This window comes from Grammomys surdaster, unplaced genomic scaffold, assembly GCF_004785775.1.
Source record: "Grammomys surdaster isolate TR1022 unplaced genomic scaffold, NIH_TR_1.0 125767, whole genome shotgun sequence".
NCBI lineage: Eukaryota > Metazoa > Chordata > Mammalia > Rodentia > Muridae > Grammomys > Grammomys surdaster.
This window is the reverse complement of record NW_021620598.1, coordinates 380,074-392,651: the sequence shown is the minus strand read 5'-3', so window position 1 is coordinate 392,651 and position 12,578 is coordinate 380,074. Positions and strand designations below refer to the sequence as shown.

The following is a 12,578-nucleotide window of genomic DNA, read 5'->3' as shown; positions in this document are numbered from 1 at the left end:
GCAGCTGGGTGATGAATCTGGCGGCCCCGGATACACAGGGTGGCCAGCAAAGGGGTGGGGGAGGGGATATGGGGATAAGTGGTGTGCTGCCTGGTTTATGTGTCAACTGAACACAAGCTAGAGTCATCAGCAAACGGATCCTCCATGAGATCCAGCTGTGAGGCACTTTCTCAATTAGTGATCAACGGAGGGCCCAGCCCATGGTGGGTGGGTGGGGCCATCCCTGAGCTAGTAGTCGTCCTGAGTTCTATAAGAAAGCAGGCTGAGCAAGCCACAGGGAGCAAGCCAGTAAGCAGCAGCCCTCCAGGGCCTCCTGTCTCTAGGATCCTGCCCTGTTTGAGCTCCTGTCCTGACTTCCTTCAGTAACAAACAGCAATATGGAAGTGTAAGCTGAATTAACCCTTTTCTCACCAACTTGCTTTTTGATCATGGTGTTTCATTGCAGCAATTGAAACTCTGACTAAGACATCAGAAGCCACCCCCAATAATTTTGGGACCCAATCCCATTCTGTTCTATTCTGTTATTAATTTTTTTGAGATAGGGTCTTATGTAGCCCAGGCTGGCCTCTAACTCACTAAAAGTAGCTAAAAATCACCTTAAACTTCTTTTAATTTTTTTTTTTTTAATTTTTGAATCTGGAGAAATGGCTCAGTGGTTAAGAGCACTTTCCTAGCCAGGCAGTGGTGGCTCACGTCTTTAATCCTAGCACTTGGGAGGCAGAGGCAGGTGGATTTCTGAGTTCGAGGCCAGCCTGGTCTACAGAGTGAGTTCCAGGACAGCCAGGGCTACAGAGAGAAACCCTGTCTCGAAAAACCAAAAAAAAAAAAAAAAAAAAAAAAGGAGCCTTTTCGTGCTCTTGCAGAAGACCTGGGTTTGGTTCCCAGCATCCACAGGATGGCTCATGACCGTTTATAACTCCAATTAGAGGGGATCCGAGCCTTCTTCTAACCCCTTGTGGGCACCAGGCACACATGTGGTGCACATACCTATATACAGGGAAAACACTCAAACATACAAAATAAATCTCAAATAAAAAATACACTTAAAGTTCTTGTTGGGGGGCCAGAGAGATGGCTCAGCGCTTATGAGCACTAATTGCTCTTCCAGAGGTCCTGAGTTCAATTCCCAGCAACCACATGGTGGTTCACAACCATCTGTATTGGAATCTGACGCCCTCTTGTGGTGTGTCTGAACACAGCTACAGTGTACTCATATACATTAAATAAATAAATAAATAAATAAATAAATAAATAAATAAATATTCTAAAAAAAAAAGTTCTAGTTAAGGAGGAGGGTCCATGTGTCACAGTGCCCACGTGGAGGTCAGAGGATAACTCTCTCCACCATGTTGATTCGAGAGATGGAATTCTGGTTGTCAGGCTTGGTGGTCTTTATCTGCTCACTCCGTTCACAGGCCAGAATTTTGAATTTCTGATCCTCTGTCCTCCCCTCCCCAGTGCTGGGGTTCCAGCTGTGTGCCACCACATTATATGAGATGCTTAAGGATCAAAGCTAGGAGCTGGTGCCTGTTGTACATCACGATTGAGCTACATCACTGGCCCCTGGGATCCCATCTTTCAGTATAATAAAACTGAGAGCTGTGCGAGCTAGCTGAGATGCCAGAGCAGGGGAGGGGCAGTGGGATAGGATGGCCGCGGTGGCTCTTGCCCATCGGTTATGTTACAAAGTTGGCCAATTTGTAACCTAGTTTTCCAATTATCCACACGGGGGCACTGTTGTCTTCAGGCTGTTCTTATAGAGTGAGGCTGCGGTAAGGAAACAGAGATTTTGAGGTGGTGGCGGTTGGCGGGGCCACTCATCTTTAATCTCCGCACTCAGAAGGCAGAGGCACGCAGATCTCTGATTACAAGGCCAGCTTGAATTCACTCTAGAGAGTGAATTCCAAAACAGCTAGGACTACACACAGAAATCCTGACACGGAGGGGTGGGGGTGGAGGTGGGGGAGAGAAAGCTTTTCAGAGAAATCTCTGACTCAGCCAATCCAAATGCAAGACTCCACAACCCCTCCAACTTCCCAGAGTATAACGTATCCACAATCCACCTGGCGCTGGGCATCTTCCCTTCACCCAGGCAGGAGCCGTGCAAACTCCAGGTACCTCTGGAGGTTAGTGTCAGCCCCCTACCCTCATGAGCAGTCTGCACCCCAAACTTATTGGCCTCCGGAGACAGCCAGACTCTCAGTCCAGACCCCTCACTTCTTCCATCTCCAAAATACCTCCTTGTGTTTTGGCTGCAGTCTGCAGTTGGCTTGTGACCCCACTGGACTGCTTACAGGCTCACTGGCTTCTGTCTGGATGACTCCAAGGACCTCCTACACCTTCCCAGCCCATGACATCCAGGGCAAGCCCAGGAGGGAAAGAACCATGGTAGGACAGGGGTGTGGGTGTTTCTAGATAGGACCCCACAGCCAGGGGACCAAGGGGAACAGGACCTGATGGGACCTGAGGTTGCCAGAGAACTGGCTTTCTTCTAACCAGCCTGCAAGAAATCAGCCAAGAGCAGAGAATAGCAAGGTTCGAGCTTACAAGGTGGATGAACTTGGGCAAACTGCAGAGAAGGTGGAACCCCAAGGCTGCAACTGGGACCTCAAGGTTCACAGAGCAAGCCTTTTCCCACTCACACTATGTGTGACTGTCCCTGGGTGTTTTGGTGATACCTGGATATGCCATTATATGGACTCCCCCAAGAGAGTCACAGGTCCCCAGGAAGCTTCTGTAATCTGAAGATAGCAGCAAGGGGAAAGGCCTTTGGACACAGTAATCTAAAGGAAACAGTTATCTAGGATTTTTTTGTTTGTTTGTTTAAAAATTCATTTTAGTTTGGTCTAGGTACACTTTTTTTTTTCCCTTGAGACAGGGTTTCTCTGTGTAGCCCTGACTGTCCTGGAATTCATTCTGTAGACCAGGCTGGTCTCGAACTCAGAAATCCGCCTGCCTCTGCCTCCCAAGTGCTGGGATTAAAGGCGTGAGCCACCACTGTCCAGCTAGGCACACTTTTAATCCCAGTACTCAGGAGCCAGAAGCAGGTGGGTCCCTGTGAGTTCGAGACCAGCCTGGTCTACAGAGCAAGTTCCAGGCCAGCTAAGACTATATCGTGAGATCCTGCCTGGCTTTGAATTCTGAGATCTGTTTCCTTGAGAGACAACCCGTCTCAAAGAGGAAAAAATGTATTTTTATTTCATAAGCATTTGCCTGTGTGTACTTCTGTCCACCACATGCATGCCTGGTGCCTTTAAAGGCTGGTAGAGGTTTGCACCTCCCCTGGAAGAGGAGTTACAGACTTTCTTTCCCGACTATCTTCAGTGGTGGACTGGGATATGAAGGTATACACCAAATAAACCCTTTCTGCTCCAAGTTTGCTTTTGGTTTTGATGTTTTATCACAAAAATGTAGAAACATATATTCATAGTTTGTTCTGTTGGTACTATGATCCAAACTCTGGCCCCCAGGATTGCACACAGGTGCCCTAAACCACTGAACTGTGTGTCCTCCCCTCCCTCCCCCTCCCCCTCCTTATTTACTTGCCCGTGACCAGCCTGACATCCAAGTAAACTGAGTCAAGCAGCTATGGGTGGTGTCAGTAGTTGCTGGGGCAAACGTTGCTTACTCTCTGGGAATTTTTTTCTTCCTTTAACCCTTTGCTATTCTAAAGCTACAAGCCACTGGCTTCTGTTAATTAGTTTCTGCTGTTAGCAGCAGGGGATTAAGAAACTAGTTATTAGTTTCTTTTCTCTCTATCCCAAAGGTCCCTTGCTGACCAGGCAAAAGGCTTGGAGTTCATTAACTCTACATGAACCAGAGAGAAACGAAGGAAAAGAGAGAAGAGTCATGTATGCAGAAAAAACACACACATGCTGGATGAGGCAGAGAAAGAAAAGCCCCAACAAACCTTTATTTCTGTTGTCAGTATTTATGCTTTCTCTAAAAAAAAATCACCTCATACAATCATCAGGCACTAGTATAATTGATTACATGATTTTTTAAAAATATTTTTACATGCCAATAAGTTCATAGTAAATTTAAGGCAATAATTCAGGTCATAGATTGGTTAGACTTAAGGAATAACAGCAGAATTGTTTACATTAAGACCAGTATCTGACCGGGCGGTGGTGGTGGCGCACGCCTTTAATCCCAGCACTTGGGAGGCAGAGGCAGGCGAATTTCTGAGTTCTAGGCCAGCCTGGTCTACAGAGTGAGTTCCAGGACAGCCAGGGCTACACAGAGAAACCCTGTCTCAAAAAACAAAAAACAAAACAAAACAAACAAACAAACAAAAAGACCAGTATCTGACTAAACATTCATTATCAGTTATTAGTCCTCCATGGGTTCATTATAAATTGAAAGCAATAATTTTTATGTCACAAGTCAGCATGGTTTTTTCAAAAGAAAAAATCATCTGCCTTTTGTCTTATTAATTTTGAAGTTTTATATAGATAAACTAGTCAATATTTTATCTTCTGCCCTTGCACCTACGATAAATTGTCCATTCCCAGTTTATGACCTTTAGTTACCAGATAATGGTCTCTAACCTAAGCTAGAAGAAACGTTTTTCTTGATAGTAAATCTGTTCCAAGCCTGCTTTCTTTTTCTAGTGCAATTAGTCCATGACACATGAAGGTTTACAGAACTCTATTTGCTTTTCTATACAAGGCTTGAAATGAATCGTATCAATTTAGGAGTTTTATAAAATCATTATCAGTAATCATGAAATCATCAGTTTGTCTACATGAGTGTGCACATCTTCGTGGTGAGCTGCAGAAAATCTGCTCGATGGGGCGGGCTAATGGCCAGTGATTGTTATATTAATTTAATAATGACAGGAAAGGCATATCAGCTGCAAGAAGCAATCCTGAGATGAAGTCTCTAAGGACCCTGCATCTTAGAGCCCATCCCTCACCATCCATGCAAAACAGTGGGCCATCTCCAGAACTCTCACTGGCATACCTTAGCCTTTCCTAGACGCCTCCTGACATTTACTTGCTTGTTTCTCGAGACAGGGTTTCTCTGTGTAGCCCTGGCTGCCCTAGAACACTCACTCTGTAGACCAGGTTGAATTCAAACAAACAGAAATCCACCTGCCTCTGCCTTCTGAGTGCTGGGATTAAAGGCGTGCGCCACCACCCCCAGCCCACTACCTTGTCCTTTCATTCTTGTCCTTTCGTGTATCTCACCATGACATTCCTTGTTGGGAGCTACAGCCAGCACCATTGAGAAAGCCCACACTATAAAGTCTCAGCCAGCTGTGGGGGACACCGTGAGGCTCAGTTACAACATCTGGGAAACAAGGCTATCAGCTCTGCCCTGCTGGTAGCCTGGGAGCCAATCAACTCTGAGTTTTGAGCTGCCCTTTGCCCCTTCCCCTTGCTGATCTTGGCTCCTCTACAGGATTGTGAATCGGCTGCTCTGTAAGGAAGCTGAGCTCCACCCCAATGGAATCTGTCAGCATCGGTATCGCAAAGGTTGAAAGGCAGCTGGAGGTCTCTGATAAGTTATTCTCTGCTGATGAAATGAGCGAGTTCAAGCTGAGTATAAGGGCAGGTTTATTGGGGACAGCTCTCAGCAAACTCACCTACCACACAGGAGGGAATCAGTGAACTCGCCATGGATCGGGAGACTGAGGGTAGGGGAAAGAGAAAGAGAGAAAAGCATGTGAGCAGAGAGAGGAGTGGTAGAGAAGCAGAGAGGAGGGAGGGAGGAAGAGAGGGGGAGAAACAGAGAAAGAGAGAGGGAGAGAGAGAGAGGAGGAAGGGAGGAAGAGAGGGGGAGGAGAGACAGAGAGGGAGAGAGGGAGAAAGAGAAGAAGAGAGAGGGGAGGAGGAAGGGGAGGAAGGGAGAGAGATGGACAGAGAGGGAGGGAGACAGGAAGGGAGGGAGGGAGAAAGGGAGAGAGAGAGAGAGAGAGAGAGAGAGAGGGAGAGAGAGAGGCAGAGAGAGAGAGAGAGAGTGTATTAGTTCAGGGCAGAGGGCAGAGTTTGCCAGCCATGCCCTGTAACAGGTAGAGTCTGGGAGAATCTGGAAGCCAGGTCCACTTTGGTTTGTAAAATATACACCATGGCTGTTTGTCCTGAATCTGAATCCCAACATCACCAATGTGTTATTTTGAGATAAGGTCTCACTACATTTGCCTGGACTGGTCTTGAACTTGAGACGCTCCTGCCCTCAGCCTCCTTTGTAGCTTGGATTGTGACCCTGTGCCACCAGGTCTGGCCATGCCTTAGCTTGCTTTAACTTGTGGAAGTGAACAAGTGCTCCTCATGACTACTGAGGAGGACTGCGGGGTCTCGGGGATGGCTAGTCCCCTTGAGAGCCTCCTCATGGGGTGGGAGAAGACTGGCCTCAGCTGCACTGAGGAACGAATAACAGAGTGAAAGAACCTCAGCCACACAATTTCTTTTTGTAAAAGTGGCACCCCTAGCCCAGCCAGTGACACATGGCACAGATTAAAGGTGGGTGCCACTGTGCCAGTGACTTTTGATAATTATCCCTAACTCAAGGGGGAGCCCAGTTGTTCCTCACCGAGGTTCAATGTTACAGTCTATGCCCAACTGGCTAATTAAGAAATCCAGAAGAGCCGGGCAGTGGTGGCGCACGCCTTTAATCCCAGCACTTGGGAGGCAGAGGCAGGCGGATTTCTGAGTTCGAGGCCAGCCTGGTCTATAGAGTGAGCTCCAGGACAGCCAGGACTACACAAATAAACCCTGTCTCGAAAAACCAAAAAAAAAAAAAAAAAAAAAAAAAAAAAAAAAAAAAAAAAAAAAAAATCCAGAAGAGAGAAAACAGAAAAACTGCAGGTTTAGCAATGTTGGCTGTTTAACTATTTTGGGAATTCCAGGAAGCTGATTACGCGTGGCCAGACTCGTTTATCTAACAAAGGACTAACAAAAAGGACCGGCTGTTTTGGGAGTGGGGAGGTTTACCTATTTAACCTCTGCAAAATGTGACTTGTTACCCTTTTCTGAGAATCTTGGAATGGATCCGGCCTGAGTCCATCATCCTGGCCAGCATTTAATTAAATCTTGCTTCAAACTGGCTTAAAAATTGTAGAAGTGGTCTTTGTAGAACTCAGACTTAACAGTAGCGTCTGTAGTTTTCCGTCTCGGCTCCCCAAATAGGAGCTCAAATTCATGCCTTAAGAAGACCCCAAACAGCCCCGCCCCTGCGCCCCGGGTCGCTTGCCCGCGGTCCCGCCCCCCTCCCACTCCTGGGCTCCCCCCCCCCCCCACCCCGCGCAGCGCACTCCCCGCCGGCCCGCAGCCTGACACGCCGCGCGGTCCCTCGGTCTCTCGCGGTCGCCTCCCCAGGCATGGCACAGGGCCTCGCCACACTATGGCAGCAGCAAGACACAGCACGCTCGACTTCACGCTCGGCGCCAAAGCTGATGGTGAGGCCATTCTGAAAGGCCTTCAGTCCATTTTTCAGGAGCAGGGGGATGACAGAGACCGTGCACACCGGGCAGGACCATGGATATTTAGCAACTTACACAAACAAGAATGGCAGCTTTGCCAATTTGAGAATTTATCCACATGGATTGGTGTTGCTGGACCTTCAGAGTTACGTCAATGATGTGCAAGGCAAACAAGAAACTGACAGCCTTTTGAACAAAATAGAAGAAAAAAATGAAAGAATTGAGTCAAGACAGTACTGGGCGGGTGAAGCGATTACCACCTATAGTTCGAGGAGGGGCCATTGACAGATACTGGCCTACGGCTGACGGGCGCCTGGTTGAGTATGACATAGATGAAGTGGTGTATGATGAAGATTCACCCTGTCAGAACATTAAAATTCTACACTCAAAGCGGTTTGGAAATACTCTCACCCTCAGCGGGGATGTTAATTTGGCAGAGAGTGACTTGTCGTATACCCGGGCATCATGGGTAAAGAAGACTACACTGGCAAAGATGTACTCATTCTGGGAGGCGGAGATCGAGGGATATTATGTGAAATTGTCAAACTGAAACCGAAGATGGTCACTGTGGTAGAGATTGACCAAATGGTAATTGATGGTTGTAAGAAATACATGCGGAGAACATGTGGAGATGTCTTAGACAATCTTAAAGGAGATTGCTATCTTATAGAAGGTTCTTATAGAACCTGCCAATGAAGGTTCTGAAACAGGATGGAAAATACTTCACACAGGGGAACTGTGTCAACTTGACTGAAGCCCTGTCGCTCTATGAAGAACAGCTGGGGCGCCTGTATTGTCCTGTGGAATTCTCAAAAGAGATTGTCTGTGTCCCTTCCTACTTGGAATTGTGGGTATTTTACACTGTTTGGAAGAAAGCTAAGCCTTAAAGAAGAGCATCCCCCCATGACGTGTGCTGCAAGCCACCTTCCTGACCTCCATATGTCATATGTGCCATCAAATGAGTCAGGCAACTGGCCATGAATTCCTTCAAGTGGTTTTCATTTTTAATTATTATTTTTAATTTTAAAAAAGCCAATGGGGAAAATGTATATTTTGATGAGTTAGGGTGTTAATTTTTAAAAGTCAGCCGAAGGACAATTAGACCAGCAAAGACTGCGGAATGCACTGACCCCCTAGAATGTGATTTTAGTATCTTTTTTTCCTCTGTGTGGGGTTTGGGTTTTTGTTTTGGTTTCAGTAGACCTTTAATTTGAACATGTGGAGGAATGAACATCATTGTTTTGTTCTGGAGAGAAGTTCCTGATAGTGTTTCTCCCCTCTCACCCCCAAATTGACTTAGATATTAAAATTTGGCGCTTTTAAAGGTTAAAAAAAAGAAGACCCCAAACACAGAAACTTTGGGGTAATAACTATTAACCCATCATTTCGATCATTTGATTTTCAAATTTTTGGTTTGAGATTTATTTTATGTGTGTTGTTAATCTCAAACGTTCGATTTTACCCATGAAGACTTGGGAAGGAGCCAGATTCTGGGGTGAAAGCCTGCTAGTTCAGAGAGGCGGAGAAAGCGTCTAGCCGACCTTTCTCCTCAGCTGACCAAATCATCCACAATGTAGTTAAGTGCTAGAGGGTATTTATATTTTCACTCCCCTAAGCAAGTTTGTTTAATCCAACTGCACCAGATGTGCTTGACTGGATGTAGGCGGGAGGTAACGCAGGCAGAAAATACCTCAGGATACATGCTTGCCCCTGATTGGACCTGAAGTATGGTGCCCTTATGGTTTGCCTGTTTAACCTCTGGAAAATGTGACTTGTTCCCTATGTTCACTCCCCATCAACTGGTTGCTTGCTCCGCCTCTTGACTTATGGTCAAGACTTTAATCTTGTTTACAGTGAACAAAAGGCTCTTGGATTAAAAGTGTGAGGCACACAACAAATGGAAACAGGGTTTTCCAGATCTCACAGTCTCACAGTGTGATCAAATATCCTGCAACACTCTTAACAGGTGTGTGCTAGGGCTGAGCCACACCACAACTAGAGATAGGGTTTTCTGGTATGCAGTCTTGGGGTTCACAGTGTGACCAAGTATTCTGCAACTTATGTGTGTGAACATTTTGCCCGCGGATGCCAGAAGATGGTTCTAAGACAGTATGTAGGTGTTAGAAATTGAACCCAGGCCCTCTTCAAGAGCTGTGGTTTTAGCTGCTCAACCATCTCTCCAGCCCCAACTTGTGGGTTTCTTTCATGTTATCGTTTTGAGGCAGGGTCTCACTCACTATGTAGCCCTGCTTATCCTGGAACTTGCTATGTAGGTCAGGCTGGCCAGAGAACAGCGTGCCCCTGCCTTCCCAGTGCTGGGATTAAAGGTGTGCACCACCACACCTGGCCTTGTAAGAGGTTTATTTATTTATTTATTTATTTACATGTGTGTGTTTGTGTCTGTGGAGGCCAGCAGAAGAAGAAGCCAGATACCTGACGTCGGAGCTTGGAACAGAACTCAGGCCTCCTAGAACAGCAGCAAGCGCTCTTAACTGCACAGGCTCCCTCTGCAGCCCGACTTGCCTACATGAAGTTTTCCCACAGGACTCAGGTCCCTCCTCTCAGCTACAATCTTTCCTTATGTTCTCCTGTTTCCCAGCTTGGATAACACTTGATGTTTGAGTTGTAAGAGAGGACTTGGCCAGCACAAACCGGTTTGGGAACAAAAGCTTGCTACTGTGAGGCAAAAGAGAGAAGGGATATCTGGAGAAGGACAGGGGTCCCCGCTCCCTCCGAGCATAGAGCAGGGCACCAGACCCAAAACAGAAGTGATCAGTTTCTGTCTCCTACAGAAGTACTGGGAGTACCTGCAGGGCTGGAGAAGGTGTGGCACCTTCCCAGCTTCTCCAGAGCTTAAGTGAAACCAGGAGTTCCTGGTGGCCCCACTGTAGGCACTTGCACGGCAGCGTGCTCTCTGCCCCTCTTTTTTTACTCCAGGATGCACTTCTACCCCCAGATTGGTGTAGAGCATGACTCTCTGAGCAAAACAGCCACCATGTTTATCAGACCAACTGTGCCTGTTTGTAAGCATCCATGGTCATAGGGCTTGTTGACTGTTGGCATTCTCTTATAAAGGGGTGGGGAGGGTCACTGGACCTTCACCTGTGACTCCAGCCACCCCCGCCTCCCAGCCTTCTGTATATAGTTGTACCCTAATTGCACATGGCTTCAGGGTCTTGGGGGTTGGGAGGTTGTAGAATATATTATATAATATATATGATATATATTACATGTATTATATAGTCTACATATATATTTTGCACACACACAAATATATACATATATGTGTATATGTACATAGTAGTGATTTGAATATGCTTGGCCCATGGGAAGTGGCTCTATTAGGAGGTGTGGCCTTGTTGGAGTAGATGTGGCCTTGTTGGAAGGAGTGTGTCACTGTGTAGGTGGGCTTTGAGGTCTCCTCCTATGCTCAGGCTCCACCCAATATAGAAAGAGAGCCTCTTCCCGGCTACCTGCAGAAGACATTCTTTTCCTGGTGGCCTTTGGATCAAAGATGTAGAACTCTCTGCTCCTCCAGCATCATGTCTGCCTGTCTGCCCCATGCTTCCTGTCATGATTATAATGGACTGAACCTCTGAAACTGTAAGCCAGACTCAATTAAACACTTTCTTTTATAAGAATTGGCTGTCCTTTGCCAGGCGGTGGTGGCACATGCCTTTAATCCCAGCACTTGGGAGGCAGAGGCAGGTGGATTTCTGAGTTCGAGGCCAGCCTGGTCTACAGAGTGAGTTCCAGGACAGCCAGGGCTACACAGAGAAACCCTGTCTCAAAAAACCAAAAAAAAAAAAAATAATAATAAAAGAAAGAAAGAAAAAAGAAAAAGGATTGGCTGTCCTGGAACTCACTCTGTAGACCAGGCTGGCCTCGAACTCAGAAATCCACCTGCCTCTGCCTCCCAAGTGCTGGGATTAAAGGCGTGAGCCACCACCGCCCGGCTCAAACCTTATTTTTAATGATGATTCTTTTTTTTTTTAAAGGTTTATTTTTCATTTATATGAGTACACACACCGCAGCTATCTTCAGATACACACTAGAAGAGTTCATCGAATCATATTACTGATGGTTCTGAGCCACCATGTGGTTGCTGGGAATTGAACTCAGGACCTCTGGCAGAGCAGTCAGTGCTCTTAACCACTGAGCCATCTCTCCAGCCCTTAATGATGATTCTTAAATGCTTTAACATTTCTTGTAGCCCTCCACCCACCAGAGGTAGTGGAAAAGAAAGGATATGGGGGAAGTGAACCTGTTTAGAAATTGTTCTTTGGAGCAACTCCCGTCTGTGTTGTCAGGAGATCAGCAGTTCATTTCATAGTTTAGCAGGCAGTAGCAGCTCGATCCACTCGCAAACACTTCACAGATATGCCACCAGTCCAGTTTGGTAGAGTCTAATTAGCAACCGAGGTGACAAGACAGCCAGGCCTCAGCCTCCGCTCGCTCCAGCGGGAGGGATCAGCAGGAACACCAGGAGTTTTCAGCTGTGCCTCTCTCAGGGGAGCAAAGATCAGTGAGGATGTATGAGACCCACAAGCCTTGCACAGCTAGCTGTACCAGCAAGCCAAGCTCTCTCTCTCTGTCATTCTGTGGAGTCCTACTTATACCCTCCAAACATCACATGTCCTCAAAACATCACGTGTCTGCTACGTGTCTTGTCTCAGCACGTGCATGCAATCAGCCCAAGTCCTCAGCGTCCTGACAAATGCAGCTCAGCTATGCAATGTAAACCAGGCTGATGCATGCATGTTGTTAGCAAAGAGTCTTTCATCATGTCCTTTCACGTGCTTGCTTTAACAGAACATCCTCTCTCCTGTGTCTGCTGCAGTGAAATGTTCTTTCATGAGTCCGCCTTAGTCTTTCACCTGTGTCCACTTCAGGAAAACACCCCTTCACATGTTTGCCCCAACAAAACACTGTCCGATACAACTGACTCTCCAAAGAACTTTTACGTTTCTACTTTGTTTTGCTGAAGTAGACACATGAGAGGATGTTTTGCCAAGAACAGACACATGGTGTTTTTCTGGGAGCTGTCTTGTGAAAGGACATGTGATGTTTTGCTAGAATGGATATTTGAGAGGGTGGGTGATATTTATAGAAAGACTATAAATACAACCCCACAGACAGTGAGAGGATGCTC

At 46.6% G+C, this 12,578-nt stretch overlaps 1 pseudogene; it reads left to right on the top strand.

Moving 5' to 3' along the window:
- Positions 1–7,324: 7,324 nt before the first annotated feature.
- Positions 7,325–8,319, top strand: LOC114639898 (annotated as a pseudogene).
- The last annotated feature ends 4,259 nt before the right edge of the window (positions 8,320–12,578 follow it).